Here is a 19,140-nt window from a genome sequence, read left to right as displayed (position 1 = left end):
TCGAAGATGGCTGCAACTCCACCTCCTCGGCCGGTGCCTCGAGGAGTGTGATTATTAATATGACTGGGCATAATGGATTCATTTAGGCTAACATATTCTTCCTCACCCATCACTAAGGAGTTTGGGGTGGGTAACTGCTCTGGAAGCGCTGAGAAGAGTGTAGGACTGCAAATCTGCTTCCTGGTCTCAACTCTGAGTTGTCATGGTTTTGGTCCACTAAAAGTCTGCCAATCATCTACAAAGCCCACATTGTTTGCGGGACACCACCTTGACAGCCAGCGGCGGAATGAAGACATGCAGCTAAACATGTCATCACTCATCAGGTTTGGCAGGGGCCCAGAGAAAACTACAGAGTCCAACCTTGTCTCTGCATATGTACACACCGACTCAACATTAACTTTAGTGACCTCCGATTGGCGTAATCGGGAGTCGTTACCGCCTACGTGAATAAAATTCTTACTGTATTTACGTTTATCCTTAGACAGCAGTTTTAAATAGGATTCAACGTCGCCCGCTCTGGCCCCAGGAATACATTTGACTATGGTCGCTGGTGTTGCTAAGTTCACATTTCTCAAAATGGAGCTGCCAATACTCAGTGGGTGTGTCGCTGAGTGGGGAGAACTTGTTAGAAACGTGAACAGGCTGGTGGTGAACCGTGGGCTTCTGCTTAGGGCTATGCTTCCTTCGGACAGTCACCCAGCCTCCCTGGTTTCCCTGGGAGACGGCTAACAGGAGTTATCTCTGGTTGGTCCGCACCGGCTACTGGGGGCTAGCTAACTACAGCAGCTAATGATGGAGTTCCCATGGTGCGGAACTGCGTTTCCAATTCACTAAGCCTCTCCTCCAGTGCTAAAATAAACTACATTTATTACATTTACCATTATTACTAAAGGAGGCAGAGGAATAGCTAAACATTTGACACACCGAGCAGGAGAGTGAGAGGGAGAGAGAGAAGCCATTGCTAGCTGCTAAGCTAAAGAACGGTAGCTAGCAAAAATGAATAACGTGTAAGCTGTGGGATTAGCGAGAAAATCATTAAAAGAAGAAGAGAGTTATGAGTGCTTCAGCAGAACTAGTGTACATTTAAATATATAGCAGATTGTTAGTCACTATAATGAAGAATTGAACAAAATTAACTGTGATGAGCTGGTGACCAGAAATTAAACAATACGCTTACTGCAGCACGTCAGCACAACCTATCCAGAGATACTTTGCATTTAAAGAGTTTGGAGGTTGGTGTATTTTTTTATCCCCTCCAAAAGCAAAAACAAAAGAGCAAAAGTGTAAGGAATTAATTAAACAGAGCAATTATATACACTAGCTTAAACTGCAAATGGAGCACAACATTAACTACCTATATTAGTTTGTGGGGTTACAGGTTACATTAAAAAAGCCCCATTCATGACCTGCACATCCACCACCATGTTATGTTTCCCCACTGTGTGGAATAGTGATGTGCGGGTCGACCCATAACCTGCGGGTCGGTCGAGCAGGTTTCGGGTAAGCTTTCAAGAAAATATCACGGGTTCGGATGGGTGGGTCGAAAAGTGACAAAGCAGCATTCTGAGTAGTCTAAGTTATTAATAACTTACAGAAACACTGCATGCGTTCCACCTCCTCCTCCCCCCCACCCCCCCCCCACCCCTCTCTCTTTCTCTCTCTCTTTCTCTCTCTCAAACAAACACACATGCTGTGCTGCATTCAAGCAACAAGCGCATCCAGTGAGCGCGCTTTCAGCTCAGCTGATTGTGAGCGCATCGAAAAAGGTTAAATCCTAGAACTGTGGACTCCATTCTTTTTCTACACAGTGCAGCCAAACGCTAAGCTAAAACAGGCAGTATAGACCTACCCACGTAGGCTACTATTTTGTTGAAATTCACTGTTTATTTAGCCTAGATCCCATGTGGGCGGGGGAAAAAGTGAGCACTCTGGACAGCTCCCCAGCTGCTCCCAAATAAAACATAAATATCTAACCTCTTGCTTGTCCAAGTATGTAAGCTAAGTAGATAAACAGGGTTGAATGTTAGAATGAATTAACAATCTAATCTTACAATTTTCCTTATCATACTAACATATCATCAATCAGCGGAAAACATTTTTGACACAACACAGCAATACTTTCAACAATTCTGCATTAATTCCCAAAAGGCCATTGTGTATACTCTTGTATCGTTCAAGTGTTTCTTCTGTTTAATGCAGATTTAGCTATTTCTAGAGAACAAACATGTTGATGAGGTCATTGTATGGCTAATCTCTGTAAAAGACTGATTTCAGCACTTTATTTCTTTATCAAGGATAAAACCTTATAGAGGTTTTTGTTATAGACAGATTGTAGGTTTTTACTCATCAGACTACTCATTGACTCAATGGACTTTACACATCATGTTCAAGAATAAAAATCTCTTGACTGAAGGTCAAACAAACCCACTCTTTTATTGCAGTGTGCTTCTAATTTCTAGCGGGCGACTGTTGATTTTGCTGAAATAATAACTGTTACTGACAGATTCTATCAGCTGTAGCTAGCTAGCTAATTAAGATATTGTTAGCTCTGTGAGTTGGTTGAAAACCCTGTCTCTAGCTGACCCGTTTAAAAATCATAAAACACCTGTAAAGGGGTCTTAAATATAATCTTGATGGCTATTTACATGATATGATGCTAAAAGACCCAGGCATAGGTCAGTCAGCATTTTCACCAGTTGATGATTCATGAAGAAGACACGGAAATACAAAACAGCGTTGTTCTTGTATTTCAGTCTAGAGCTAGTAAGCTCGCGTCTTGTCTGTTAGCTTCCTCTTGGAAATCTACATACTTCCTTGATGTGTCCCCCTCCCTACTTTGACTCAGCGAGCATGGGTTTAATTTGACAATGTTGCATCAGCAGCCCTCTATCAGCGCAGCCTTTTATATCTATTGGTTTTGAGTCATCCTACTGCTGCACCTCTGGCTACTTAAAACCCAATGAAGGCCTTTGGGCGGCTGATCTCAGCTCTGGGTTCTGAAGCATTTGCAGCCAAGGTGCTCCACATCCCTCCAGTGTGTGTCCAGCCTTGCAGCTGCTGCTCACCTTACCGAGGGATGACTCACTAGGTCAATGCGGGAGAAAGTCTCCAACACAGAAACACAGTGTTGAATCTCCTCTACATATTTACTGTGATTTATGCCCCTTTGGCTCACGGCAGAGAAGCTATTCATAGACACTCTATATGTAAAAGGAAAGTCATGCAGACATTACTCATCACGTTAAAGGCCCAGTCTGCAATCTTTTTGACCACATACATGTGAGGTCTATTCACATACATACAGTAACTGTAGAGCTGAGTTAGAGATGTATTTGATACATTTCACCCCCAATGATGAATCAGCCTATTTTAATCCTGTTTACAAACATTGCTGATGTAAACAAACCTGAGGCATTCCCAAACCAGATGAGATATATAATCTCTCCAGCGTGTTCTGGGTCTACCCTGGGGTCTCCTACCAGGTCAACGTGCCCGGACATTATTTGAGTTTAAAGTTAATACAGTTTTTATTATATCAGACCTACATTTTTATACTATTTATGGCCAGAATTTTATGAGCAGCATTAGCAATTCAATTTATATACATTCTGTATGCTGGGATTCAGGTAGGGCAGGTTTGGTTATTAGCAGAAATATCAAATAAATTTATGAATATTAATAAAAGTATTAATATTATCAAAATTATTAATATGGATTAATAATTGCGGGGCACCACCCTGGAATCAGGGACCAATAACCAAATGTGGAAAACAGTCCACTTAAAAATGTCAATATTTGAAGTATGAGCTTACATTAATTATAGTGAACAGTGAAGGGTTAATCCAAGCACTGACTGTCAAATAACCACAGGCAACTGCTCTTTAAAAACGTACAATAGAGTTTATTAAACTTAGCACTGATCGATAATGAATAACTTCAGCCAGCAACCACTATCGTCGACTATGTTTGTGGGACAATAGGGGGGGTGCGACGAAGATGGTGGACGTGACCACGTGGATGGTCATCACGTACAGATCTAAAATGGTTGGCAGACCCGCAAATCTCAATCAAAGGGGACAGTCAAAATTGAAGACACGCTCTATTTGTCCACAAGATGACTTGGAGCTAAAATGGAGGACACACTGTATTTGTCTTCAAGATGGCGTGGAGGACAGCTAGTTATGCTACCACACTATCTAGGTTGTTTGAGATGTGTGTGTAGGTGTGTATATGTACGTGTAATGGTGTGTGGGTTAGTGGAGAGAAAAGAAAGAAAAGCACACAGAGTATGGCACAAGAAATCTCAGATGTCATGGCAAAGTACAATAGCTGTCCCTTTATCACACAGGTACCCGGCTGCAAACTTTCATTCAACAGCTGGACTTGGGTCTGATAAAGCACAGTTATGAGCTTCCACAGTGGCTACAAAACTAACACAGTTAAACGGTCCACCAGCGTGGTACCGATACACACTGGAACGTGCTAAGCACGGAAACAGGCCACGTCGGTCTGTTACTTTCCACAATAATGCAAAACAATTCACAACAAAGAAGCTTAGATAAAATAACACACAGTTATAAAATCTCTGCCCAGACACAAGCCTCTTACTTGGGATCGCTCTTGCTAGTGATTTAATGCATCAGTCCTTTTCGATTATCTGGCGAAGTCCTCTCAGGCTCGGATACTGACGTGGCCGGGTCCGCGCAGTCGGTGGGTTCAACGGCGAAACCGTTTCTTTAGGGGGCAGTGGAGTAGTCAACTTTCAGTGGGGAGAGAGAGAGGCTCAGTGGCGGCCTTTCTCTCCATGAAGAAGTGGTAAATTCGTATCTTACTTCTGCAGGCAAATACTATTATGTGGAATATAACTTTCAGGATCCAAAAATGTGTTCAGCAAACACAAAACACTGTTGCTCATCCAGCGATAAGCTGGAAGAGCTGGAAGAGCTTGGGAGAGCTCGGTTTGGGTGGCCGGGACTTCCTGGTGCAAGCTGGCGTTGTGCTGTTGCGCAGCTTGATAGCTACACTGCATTTTGGCATAGCGTTCCTCTTGTTCCTCAGTTTGCAGCTGGGCTTTGCGCTGACAAAGAAGGAGAATTTGTCCAAGTACATCTGGGATGGTGCGCTGTTGCTTCCCAGATGGGTGGTTAATATAAAATACGAGCTCTTGTATCTTATCTTCACAAATGGCTTCATTAAGACCATTCAGGTACACTCTTTACCTTACAGAACGGTAGATGAGACCAGCGACTGCATCCTGCAGGGATGGGTCGGCTGACTTTGGGGAGCTTCAACTCATGTTTCACGGAGGTCTTGGTGACTCATTTCACTACTCTGTCAGAGGTGAGAGTCGGTGGCTTTATTTTATTGTTGTGGTGGGGAAAAGCTGTAAGTGTGCTAATGCAAGTGCACAGGTGAGCAGCTTCTTGTCTTGCAGGTTAGTGTTAGTATGCTAACTACTACTACTAGTGCTACTACTACCTCAACCTACTTTGCAGGGTGCTTTAATGAGGTGACCCTTTGAGAATCATAGCTAAGATGATGTAACAAGAGTACAGTCTAGACCTGCTCTATAGGAAAAGTGCAATGAGATAACTTCTGTTATGAATTGGCGCTATATACTGTAAATAAAATTGAATTGAACTCAATTGAATATGTTATTTAGAGGTGTAGTTGCATGTTGTTCCACTAGGGAGCGCTATACACTGTCGTATCAGGATGGGTAGAGAGCACTACATGCAGTCCTCACGTCTCCTGGAGATCTCTTCCAGAAAGAACGGTGGAGATTCAAGTCACTTAGTCAAGGCTTTACCTTTTCCAAGTAGGCCACTGTCTTTCTTCTCCACCAGGCCCACCATGTAATTGCAAAGTACTATAGAGAGGCATTGTTACTGGCGGAATCTGCCTTTCCCACGTGGGATTCAACATGTGTACCCCTCAGGAGACCACAGTTCAGTCTTTTTTACTGTAACCAAAATCTTACCCTTACCTTAACCATGTCACCGATGCCATGTGCAGATATATTGTCAAAAAGTAATTTTTAAAATGTTGGAAGTCGTAAAATGGTTGTGAACCTAATCTGGGATTTGCATAATCATCCAAAATAATTATATATATAATTATATAATAATAACGTTCTTGTCTGGTGTTAGAGTATTTCTGAGTATCTGCTCAAAGTGTGTTTGCTGCCCCCAGTGGTCGACACATGTGTCATTTCCAACAAAACTCAGGGACCTGTATAATTAAACTTGCTGTTACCTCAGGTAACCACAGCTAACACCAAATCAATCAGGACTGAAATGTTAATGCTAACCTGTGGAATTTTTGTCCACTAATAGCACTATGGAGCATCATTTTTGTGAGTGGGTCCCAAATTTGTTTGCATCTCATGCACATGCACAAGAACATGAATCCACACATACTCACAGCACCGCAATACACTTTCCTGACGCCTACACCACTGATCAACAGTCAGCTGTGATAACACACCAAGAAATGTAGCAATGCACCAGGCAGGGAAGAAGACACGTCTGTCTACCAAAATGCAGGTTTCAAATACTTAGCTTTGCAAATATTTTATGAGGAGGGAAATGCATGCAACACGTTTTTAGGCCTCCAGGATAAACATTGGTCAGAAACACTGGAACAACATAAATGTATTTGTTTACAAGAAAACTCCACAAAGCACATCTAAGGATTATATAATTATATTATATTATAGATTATATATAACTGCATCATAAAACATTAGTAATTTAACTCATCTACCGTTAATCCATGTATTACAGTAAAAAGACTTCACACACGACCTCTTTTTCAAATTGTGTGCAGGCATAATTTCTATATTCAATAATGAATTTACTGAGTGTGATAGGCAACAAAGAACCAATACTAAGATCTTTAAAGGCCTAATCAAATACTATATTTTATGCAATGTACTCATATACATTGTAAAGAGTATATGAGCAAAGATATTTCAAATCACTTAAAAAAGTGGATTTTGTTTGAAGTAGTTGTAAGTTATGTTTTAACAAATGCCTTTTCCCAAAGTATTTTTGTTAGTTTTTTAGGTTAAAGAATACAATCTGAAATACAGTTATATAAATTCTAACAAAATCCCATCCCACACGTAACCTTAACCTATTGCACCATTACAAGTTTACAATATGACATATCAAAACAAAGGTTCAATGGTAAGTATGATAAACTATTTTAAAACACACAAAAAACACAAATAAGGTTAAGAGAAGAAAAATAAATAAATAAAGGGATGGGGAGGGGGTTACAAAAAAAACTAAAAAAGATAAATAGGTGATAGTGGTGGGGGTTATAGCTATACATTTGAAATGCCTGAGGCATCCATCTTTTCCACCTCATCCAGAACTGGTTACATAAAAGTTGAGGGCACAGCCTCTTGTAGCATAACATTTTTTTTTCTAAGGTTAGATGATACATAAAATCTCTAATCCATAGATTGAAAGTTGGAGGATTTTTTTCTTTCCATTTAAGCAGTATAAGTCTTATAGCTAGGAGCGTGGCAAAGGCTATCACGTTTTCGCCGCATTGGTTGAGATGGAGATACCTCGCCAAATATTACTATTATGGCAAGAGATTCAATAGATATTCCCAGTATGTCAGAAAAGAATTTGAATATAGACTGCCAAAAATCTGTTAATTTTGGGCAGAGCCAAAACATATGTGATACAGTGGCTGGTGTTGTTCCACAGCAATCACAATTAGGAACAATATTTGGTTGAAATTTGGCTAATCTTGCTTTAGACCAATGCAATCTATGTACTATCTTAAATTGTATTACCTTATGTTTTAGACAAATTGAAGATGAGTGTATCTTATCTAATGTAAATTCCCATATATCCTCAGAGAGTTCTGTATCTAGTTCCTCTTCCCATTGTCTTTTTATACTTGTCAGGGGCTCTAAATTGAAAGAGTTGCATAAAGTGTAGATTATGCCAATAATCTCTTTAGGACAGGAACTGAGCTCCAAAACAGACTAAAGGAGAGTGCTGTCGGTGATGATGGAAAGTGAGCAGAGTGCGAGGATACGAAGTTGCAAAGTTACAAGTATAAAAGTATAAAAGTGAGAGTTAGGGATTTTCAATCTCATGCTCAGCTGCTCAAATGATAAAATAAATTATCATTGACATACAAGTTCTTTAATATAACTAATCCATTTTTGGTCCAAGTATTGAAAAACCCATCTATAAAAGAGGGTTTAAACATATTATTTCTTGCTATAGGGGCACTGATTGATAAATTATTAAGTGAAAAAGCTGTGCCCAAACCTTCAAGGAGTGCTTAACCACTGGGTTTGTAAAATGTCTGGGCACAGGTTCAGGCGGTGGGAACTTGGAGCAAAGCAAAGCATGTAAAGAGGCAGGTTCACATGACAAGTTCTCTAACTGTAATCATTTTGGGCCGTTATTGTGTGATGAGTTAAGCCAATATAACATAGTGCTTGTATTAGCTGCCCAATAATAATATTAAAAGTTGGGTAAGGATAATACTCCATGCTCAAGATGTTTCTGTAAAATGCTCTTACTTATTTTTTTATTCCAGATGAATGAGGATATCAATTTATCTATCAGCAAAAAAAGGATTTTGTCAAAGATAGGTATACATTGGAACAGATATAAAAATCTAGGTAGCACATTCATTTTAATGGTGTTAATTCTACCTGCTAATGATAATGACATCAAGTTCCAAAGCTCAAAATCTTGTTTAAGGGAGTCTATAAGTGGAGGAGCTTTGTAAAGATGTTTAAAATTATGCGTGATCCAGATTCCCAAATACTTAAACTTACTTTTACTTATCTTAAAGGGTAATGAACTAAACACGATCTGTTTACCTGCAGGGTTCATGGGCACAAGTTCACTCTTTTTTTCTAATGGTTCTGCTCACACCATGAGACAAAGTTACCCACCACAGCCCACTACTCAGTCTGATCACCACCACTGATACATCCCACCACAGCAGAGTCATCAAAAAACTTCTGAAGGTGGCAGGACTCTGTGTGGTAGCTGAAGTCTGTGGTATAGATGGTGAAGAGGGAGAGAGAGAGGACAGTCCCCTGAGGGGCCCCAGTGTTGCTGACCACACTGTCCGACACACAGTGCTGCAGACGCATGTGCTGTAGTCTGCCAGTCAGGTAGTCAACAATCCAGGACACGAGGGGGCATCCACCTGCATCGCTGCCAGCTTCTCACCCAGCAGGGCTGGCCGGATGGTGTTGAAAGCACTAGAGAAGTCAAAAAACGTGATCCTCACCGTGCTTGCCGGCTTGTCCAGGTGGCTGTAGATGCGATTCAGCAGGAAGATGATGGCGTCCTCAACTCCCAGCCAGGGCTGATAGGCGAACTGAAGGGGGTCCAGGAGGGGTCTGACCATGGGCCGCAGCTGTTCCAGCACCAGTCTCTCCAGGGTCTTCATTATGTGGGAGGTCAGTGCAACCGGTCTGTAGTCCTCGGAGCCACTGGGACAAGGCGTCTTCAGCACAGGAATGAGGCAAGTCTTCTGCAGAATAGGAACCCTTTGAAGACTCAGGCTCAGGTTGAAGACATGTTGAAGGACTCCACATAGGTGGAGGGCACAGGCTTTTAGCACCCCAGGCAAACGCCATTGGGACCTGCAGCCTTGTTTGAGTGGAGTTTCATCAGCTATCCTCTCACCTGGTCAGTTGTCAGGAGCACAGCAGAGGGTACAGGCGGGGGAGGGGGGAGTCATCAGTCACGAGAGGGCCGTTAGCCTGAGAGCCACTTGAGGGGGGAGTAGGACTCTCCTAGGAAGATGGAGGAGGGGGGAGCAGTGGACTCTGAGGAGTCTGAGGGCCGACAGCAGCTGAGTTAGAGGGAGGATGAGCAGGAGCCGGTGTTTCGAATCTGTTAAAGAACAGATTAAGTTCGTTGGCCCTGTCCAAGCTGCCTTCATCTCCTTTACTGCCAGTTGGTCTGAAGCCAGTGATGCTCTTCATGCCGCTCCAGACCTCTCTCATGTTGTTCTGCTGGAGTTTCCACTCCATCTTCGTCCTGTACTTCTCCTTGGCCTCCCTGATCTTCACCTTCAGGTCAGCCTGGATTGCCCTCACCTCCTCCCTATTACCATCAGTAAAAGCCCTCCTCTTTGTTACCCATGGTTTGTTATTTGGATAACAATGGACCATCTTAGTTGGGACATTGCAGTCCACACAGATGTTAATGCAGCCAGTGATGCACTCAGTGAGCCCATCATCCATGAGTTATGTCCTCTCCATGAGGGTCACTGAGTGCATCCCAGTTTGTCACCTCAAAACATCCCTGCAGTATCTCATAGGCCTCCTCTGACCATCACCTCACTGTCTTTGTGGTTGCAGGCTGCCTTTTTACAAATTAAATTCTTAACTGTGATTGTCTGCAATAACAAGTGGTTCTGGTCTTAGCTCCCCAAGATTGCCCATGTCTTTCATTCTCCAATTTCAAAATAGATAGTTTTCATGTACAGTGTCCATTTACTCACCTAATGAAGGTCATGGAGAAAAATAACAATAATGACAAAAAAGGGGAGGGGATATTCACAAAATAAGGTGAGTTGACCCCTAGTCCCTTCCGAGACACAAAGCCATCTTAGAATGTTTGCTTTCATATAGTTCATAGCCTCAGCCGTGTCTTGACACTGTCTCTCAGTCCCGTTGGGTGCAATACGGAGCCAGGCTGGGTGGAGGATTCCGTAGCAGATGCCATCCCATCCTCAAAGCAGTTTTCTGACATCATTAAATGCCGATCTTGCATGAGCAACACTCGGTGGGTAGTCGGGCAACACGGCAATGGTGGATCTGTTGTATTGCAGTGAGCCAGCCTCTCTGGCTCGGTGAAGGAGTCTTGATAATAGTGCAGTTTTGCTATTATGGCTCGGGGTCTGCCATCTGATCTATTTGGTTCAAGAACCCAATGTGATCTGTCAATCAATACTTACTTGTACATTTTCAGTCTCTTTGATCAACTTTGGAGACAGAGACTTGAGCCAGGCTCTTCTGCCACATTCAGTATACGAATATTTGATCGTCTCATTCCCCCTTCCATGTCCAAGCATTTTTCCTGTAGGCTCTCCACACTTCTCTCAAGTTTGAGTACGGTGTTCTGTAGGGATGTTACATCGTCCGAGCAAGCAGAGAGGCCACGTTCCATATCTGACACTGTTGCCTTAATTGTTTTCAAGTCTGAACGTAGTACCACAGTGTTACTTGCGATTTCCGTTTTAACCAACTGTAGCTCGACGTGATCACAGTGTTGGGACTCCACAGATGAATTCATTCATTTGGGTGATTATTAACTGAACTTTTGATAGGAGACTGCAGTCTCTTTTCTCCCACAATCCTGAGAGCCATTGAACGCAGCATTAGCCAGTCTGACCTGTGACCCGGGTATCACCAGGTCAATAAAAAGGTCAGCTATCATTTGTTTTGCCTCTTTCTCCTGGAATCCTTCACTGCGGCAAACAGCCATGGCTGTCTCCCTCTCAGAGTGGCTTGCTCACCAGCAGAAACCCACCTGAACTCTCTCCTCTTTCTGCTCAGAGCAGAAACATGCAGCAGAACTGAAGTCTTTGATCTTACTGCAGTGACACAAAAGCCTGCTAGATCTCTGCAACAAAGTTTGGCGTAAACAGCTGCCGCACACAAAGCCTGCCAGCTAACTTCACATGCTAACAGGAGCACAAAGCAAGTTAACGCTGAGCTTTTAACTCTGTAAGGACAACCACAGGCAGAGTGACCGGCTTCCTCCCATCTCTACAAGCAGACACTGCACAGCAAAAGACGCTTCCACAGCGGAACCACAATTCTTCCCAGCTTGGCTCGTCTACAATAGACTGACCTCCAGCTAACAGCAGCACCAAAGCCACCTCTCTTTCCCTCCCACGGACGGGTAACATAACAACTGGGTATAGCATAGAGTAACAGTGTATATAGCTAAGCAAAGGACTGTTTCGTTTTTGTACATGTGATGTTACTCATGTGTTTTCATTGAGGTTTTATTGTTTTGATCTTCTCCATGGTTAACGTGAGGTTATTTGTAACTGTAATTCTCAGCCACAGTTAAGTTGATTTTAGTTTATGTTATGCTCCACACAGTCTTTGCATGCTAACTAACTTTTAATTTGGCACTGTTATCCTAAACAGATCATACACCTCTAGTTTGGCCCTTAAAGACAACCACACACGGCGGAGGGTAACTTTAAAGCTCCTGCTGCACATGTTCCTTTGTTTCTGACTACGTGGGTTCATGCTTGTGCACGCGAGACATACGAGCTGCAAACCCAGACCTGTGCACACACACACACATACATACACACACACACACCCTGTGTTCTGTAGTTTAGTGTATTTAGAGTTAGTCTTCATATTTTGTGATTTTCCTTTGTTTATCTTTTAAAATAAATGCTTGTGTATAATTATGCTGGTTTCTTTAATGTTGCACAAGAGTTAGTAATTTGCCAACCTCTTCTACGTTGAACTCCAAATCCTTCAACCTACAAGCTATTGGTGGTAATTCTAGTTATAGTTATTAATTTAATTATTAATCTGTGTTCCAAATTGATAGTTCAGTGTATTTTATGAGACTCAATCAATTAATTGGCTATCATTGCTCTTCTTTAAGAAGAGTGGTGCCCCCGAGGACTTTATTCATTAAAGTTATTTATGATTATCTTTGATAATTCTGGTAGTCATAATTAATTGATTGCACCTACACAAGTGGGTGCCCCCCTTTAACCATTGTAAATCCCAACAACAGCAAATTCCACAACCAGCACATTCTTCAGCTCTGTTTGGAAAAGACCAGCTATTTCCATCTTGAGGGAGAACAGCAGCTCAGCTTTCATGTCCATCATATCGGATTGCTTAGCTACCTCGGACATGTTGCAAGGTGTAGTATAATACTATAGCTGTCTTGCTAGCTGTGGTCTTCCTCGTGTATTTGCATTTACGTAGGTTACTCGCCATTTACATGAAAAAATAAAAAATGGAAACCACTTGGAGAGTTAGTGGTACCAGATGTGATTTCCCTCTGTGTAATTATTGTTGTAGGGCGCCAAAAAAAGAGAGTAAAATCAAATTTTCTGCAGACCTGGCTAATACATTATCTGCCCCCCCCCATAAATGTTTTTTTCACAGACCATGTTGTACTAACTCCAGTTAACAAATCACATAACTAATTATTTACTGGTGCATCTCACTTAATATGCTAGAAAATCTGGGAACATCAGTTTCTGTCTTCTAGGATATGGGTCAGTGGAATAGTAACTGGGGCCTCAGGCTTCACTTCTTCAAAGACTCTTTCTTTATGTCTTTTTTTAAACCCACCTATACTACCTATGGTTACTATAGAGTCTGCCAATCATAGTCAGTCACTGTCTGAGCTTTTCAAACCACCCAGTCCAAATACCAAAGCAGTTTCTAGTGAAAAATACTTTCATCTAGCAGAAAGAGAGAAAGAGGAAATTTAGATATGAACACTGTGTATAAATACTGTGTAAAAAAGGGATGAATATAAGATGTCGCAATTTGTAAGAGTGCTCGTCTGTAAAAAAAAATAAAAATAATAATAATTGCAATTAGGCTAATAAAATGACTGGATTTTTCCATAAAAGAAATTTTGCCTAATGCTGTTTTAATGTTCATTTACATACTATCATCATCTTTTGCAGTCAAGATGATCAGATTTTCCTTTTGGTGCATTACCAAAATCCTTCACATGATTGTTCATCTACATAATACTGAATCACAAGCTGCTACTGTAGCAGTATGGCCAAGGGACAGCTGGTTGGTCTGTTTGTTCATCCATGAAAGTCTATGGGGCTGAGTACGTTTATGCTTAAGTACTAACCTTTCCATTTTGGACACTGAGTGAGCTTTCATCTTGTTCCACCCACTGACCAAATTGTTAGTTTTGTAAACAAGGTAGCTCATTAAACTCATCCACTGAGGAAGATCATGAGATACAGGTGAAGATTTTAAGTCAGGGTAGTGGCATGGCTCTAGGAATGGCAGTGTTGGTCGACCACTTCAGTCCAGACTGAAATTAACTCAGATTAATTGACATGACATTTTGTACAGACATTCATGGTTCCAAGTAGATGAATCCTACTGATTTTGGTTGATCCCCTGACTTTTGATATAGCACCATTATGAGGTTGATATTTTAGATTTTTTGTGAAATGGCTCAACCACTGGAACCATCTCAACTATTGGATGGAATGGCATGAAATACCACACCAGCAACACCATAATCAGTTTTTTTTAACGTCTTTTTAGTGAACATTACAGCCTCATGACTGTAGACTCCTAGTCTGTTTTTTTTTGGCAAACGTTATTTAAAGATATAGTTACTCTAGATTGCATTGCCCTGGCCTCCAGCACCACCGTAAGCTGTAGAGTCTGGATCTATGATTGCGGGCCTCCTACTGCCCCCATGTTCCTGCTCGGCAACTGCTACTACAATTATTATTTTTAGTCTTATTATTATTAGACTCATTATTATTATTATGGGGACTGGGAACACTCAGCTCTGCAGAGAACACATAGATGTGTAACAGAGTGCCATGTTAGGCGGCGCATGAACAGTGATTGGTGGGCATTGGAGTAACCTTTGTTTTTAATTTTAAGATAGATAGGAAATGTGGGAAAGAGAGAGGGGGGCATGACATGCAGCAAGGGCCGCAGCCTGGATTCGAACCCCGGCCGCTGCTGCAATAGAATTCCTTTATTTAACAGTCCAATCAAAATTTTATCAAAGAAGGCTGGTCGACGCGTGACCTCGCTGGAGTGTGGTGACGCTGCAACCGGCTCTGTGTTGTGAGGCCGGAGTGGTTGAGACGATGGCGGGGGCTGGAGTTGGCCTCGGAGGCGATTGAGTCAGATAATTCAATTCAATTCAGTTTTATTTATATAGCGCCCCTCAACTCTGGGTTGTCATGGTTTTGGTCCACTAATTAACTAAATTACTATAATAAAATAAATTGCTAGATATGAGAGCTGCTCCATCCAAAGTGGAATGAATGCTGTCTCTCCTAATGAGACCAGGTCTTCCCCAGAAAGTCCACCAGTTATCTACAAAGCCCACATCAGGGCTAGACACCACCTCAACAGCCAGCTGGCTAACTACTGCAGCTAATGATTGAGTTCCTATGGTGCACTGTCCTTAAATTGCCTCTTCTCTTTTCTGCGGAGGGAGGTGGGCAAGGAAGAGACTGTGTAGAGGCTTGCTGGACTCACTCACTTCCTGGACAGCTTTTGGATTACTGAAAGCGGGATCTCAGGCAGGAGGCTTGGAGGCGGCGGAGAGGTTTTCGGCTTCTGTTGCTGGGTCTGGTGACAAGGGTGGATGGAATCCTTGAATGTGGTCATCCTGATTTTGTCCGAATAATTCATCGTCTGATGGGGATAGTGAGACGAAGTTCATATTCAAGATGAGGTGAGTGGATGGATGAAGTTGCTTGTAGGTAGTAACATTAGCTAACTTTTCTGAGTGTGCTCAAGGTCATGTAGCGTGATCTCGCTTCTGGTGCAGAATATGATAGTGGAAGAGGAGGAAAGGGTTATCTTCAATTAAAAATATTGTCTTATTTTGTTGGTAGAAATTATATTACAGTTGGCAACACATTTCCTACAAAATGCTTTTGCTAATGGAAAATTAGTTGATTATGAACTTAATTTTTAAGAAATAGGGCTGCATAATCTAACAGCAAGACTGCTATGAAATCTGCTAATTTAACATGACCACATTTTAAGCCACACCACAGGTAAAGCTATGGACACGCCAAAAAGTCACATGCCAAAATTAATCTGCAAATCATCGAAAAATAGGTGCCAAGGAAGCTTGGTTAGCTGGTGTGCTATGGCACACTAGTGCTGGCCAGCCACAATAGTCAATAGCAAATCCATCGGAATTTAATTCAATGCCATGTTTCAATATAACAGAGGACTCCTATGCTAACTTCAGTCCCTCCCAAATTGATCATCTTGTTGATATTGCTGCAGGCTCACTGTAAAGGACACTCAACTCTATTGCCCCTCTAAAAAAGAAGATAGTAAAACAAAGAAGATTAGCTCTATGGTATAACCCCCAAACCCACAAATTAAAGCAAACATCGCGAAACATCTGGCAAGATAGTCTTAAAACATATAGGAAGGCCCCTCCGTAATGCCAGAGCAGCCTATTACTCATCATTTATAGAGGAAAATAAGAACAAGCCCAGGTTTCTTTTCAGCAGGCTGAGAGTCACAGCTCTATTAAGCCATGTATTCCTATAAACTATATATATTGTAGTTTGCAACCATTTGAATACTGCTTGCCTCACCCTCCCTTTTCAAACATATAGAAGAAACTACAGTGGCTGCGAAATTCATGAAAAATGCGAAAGGCCTTATCTAGAGCCAGTGTTTGGTTTCTCCATTCTGGGCTACTGTAGAAACATGGCGGTGGAACATGGCGGGATCCATGAAAGGGGAACCATTCCCTCTGTAGATAAAAATGGCTTATTCTAAGGTAATGAAAACACGATTCTTATTTTCAGTTGATTACGCTAATGAAAACTACTTGTGAATATTATATTCCATTTCTGCCAAAATATCCTCCTGAATGTTACACACTGGACCTTAAAAGTAGCTGTAATTAAACCTCTTCTTAAAAAGCCCACTCTTGATCCAGGGGTTTTAGCAAACTATAGACCTACAGTATACAGTATCTAACCTTCCCTTTCTCTCTAAGATCCTTGAGAAAGCAGTCACAAATCAGTTGTGTGACTTTCTACATAAGATAGTGTATTTGAGGATTTTCAGTCAGGATTTAGAGTGCATCATAGCACAGAGATAGCACTGGTGAAAATTACAAATGACCTAACTGCATCAGACAATGGACTTGTCTCTGTAATTGTCTTGTTAGATCTTAGTGCTGCATTCAACACCATTGACCATCACATCCTATTACAGAGACTGGAACATGTAATTGGCATTAAAGGAACCGCACTAAGCTGGTTTAAATCCTATCTATCAGATCGATCTCAGTTTGTACATGTTGACGGTGAATCCTCTATGCACGTCAAAGTTAGTCATGGAGTTCCACAAGGTTCCGTCCTTGGACCAAATCTATTCACCTTATATATGCTTCCTTTAGGCAATATTATTAGGAAACACTCCATAAACTGTTATTGTTATGCGGATGATACCCAATGATATCTATCAATCAAGCCAGATGAAACTAATCAGTTAGTTAAACTTCAAGCATGCCTTAAGGACATATAAACCTGGATGAACTGCAGTTTTCTGATGTTAAACTCACACAAAACTGAAGTTATTGTACTTTGCTCCAAACACCGAAACTCATTATCTAAAGATATAGTTACTCTAGATGGCATTGCTCTGGCCTCCAGCACCACCATACGGAATCTCTTTGATCAGGATATGTCTCTTAACTCCCACATGAAACAAACTTCAAGGACTGCCTTTTTTCGCCTAGGTAACACTGCAAAAATCAAGATGCCGAAAAACTAGTCCATGCTTTTGTTACTTCAAGGCTGTATTATTGCAATTCCTTACTACCAGGCTGCCCGAATAAGTACCTTAAGACTCTCCAGTTGATCCAGAATGCTGCTGCACATGTACTGACAAGAACTAGGAAAAAAGATCATATTTCTCCCATATGAGCTTCTCTGCACTGGCACCCTGTAAAATTCAGAATAGAATTTAAAATCCTTCTCCTCACCTACAAAGCTCTTAATGGTCAGGCACCATTGCATCTTAAAGAGATCATAGTACCCTATTACCCCACTAGAACACTCCCAGAATGCAGGGTTACTTGTGGTTCTTATAATAGTCCAAAAGTAGAATGGGAGCCAGAGCCTTTAGCTATCAAGCTCCTCTCCTGTGGAATCAGGTTCCAGTTTGGGTTCGGGAGGCAGACACCATCTCCATATTTAAGAGTAGGCTTAAGACTTTCCCTCTTTGATAAAGCTTATAGTTGGGGCTGGCTCAGGTGAGCCCTGAACCATCCCTTAGTTATGCTGCTATAGTCCTAGGCTGCCAGGTGACTTCCCATGATGCACCTCTCTCCTCCTCTCCATCTGTATGTTCTTATCCCATTAATGCATTTTACTAATTCTACATCTATCTCCCGTAGTTTTGTGCTTTCGTGTCTTACTCCTTCTGTCTCTATGTGGAATTTTCATTGTGCTAATGTATGGTTTCTTTCCTCTGCTTTCTCCTTCTCTCTATCTTTCTCTCTATCTTTCTCTCTCCTACCCCCAACCGGTCAAGGCAGATGGCCACCCACTTAGAGCCTACAGGTTCTGTTCAAGGTTTCTGCCTTAAAAGGAAATTTTTCCTTGCCTCTGTGAAAATGAGATTTTTTTTTCTTCATTATGGAGGATGTGGATTTGTGGTGTTGTTGAAATGTACTGCATTATACAGAGAGGTGTTTCTATCATTTAGCTTACCCTCATTGATATAAATGAGGTGGACAAAATGATAGGAGCACCTGTATGTATAATGCGATACAATTCAACAGGACCACAATCTACAACCTTCAAAATGATTATATATTTGAATAAACACCTCTCTAAAACAGTGTCCACAAAAACGTACTTATTGCAGGACTGTTGCATTGGACTGCATTTGTTTTAGCTAGGCGTACCTAATAAACTGGCAACTGAGTGTATTTTTGGCTCACTCTTTGCTGTGTTCTTTCTGGTCTTGATGTCTTTATTGGAGACAACTTGTTCCTTTACGACAGATGGTGCATTTAGTAGAGATGACTTGTCAGTTAAACAGTGTGGTGTTTGAGGCCTTTACATTTTAAAATTCCTTCCAGCGCACGTTTTGTAGAACGTAAAAAAAAAATCAAATGATTTATGAGTTGCTCATAGGTTGAATCACTTCTATTTCTTAGAATTCAGTGATAGCAGCAAAAATACATTTACTAATATGGAAATGTCCTGGATTGTTACTTAAATTCTAGCATGGATTTAGAGTTTTTAGATGTTTGACATGTTAATGTCACACTCACTGACAGCCAGCTTTCTCTGCCATTTGGCTGCCTGAATAGATTATTTGGCAGAAAATCCAACCCCATGACATAAGCTTCATTTGAGAAAAGGTCA

The sequence above is a fragment of the Siniperca chuatsi genome, linkage group LG7 (assembly GCF_020085105.1).
Source record: "Siniperca chuatsi isolate FFG_IHB_CAS linkage group LG7, ASM2008510v1, whole genome shotgun sequence".
NCBI classification, from domain to species: Eukaryota; Metazoa; Chordata; class Actinopteri; order Centrarchiformes; family Sinipercidae; genus Siniperca; species Siniperca chuatsi.
This window is presented reverse-complemented; position numbering follows the sequence as displayed.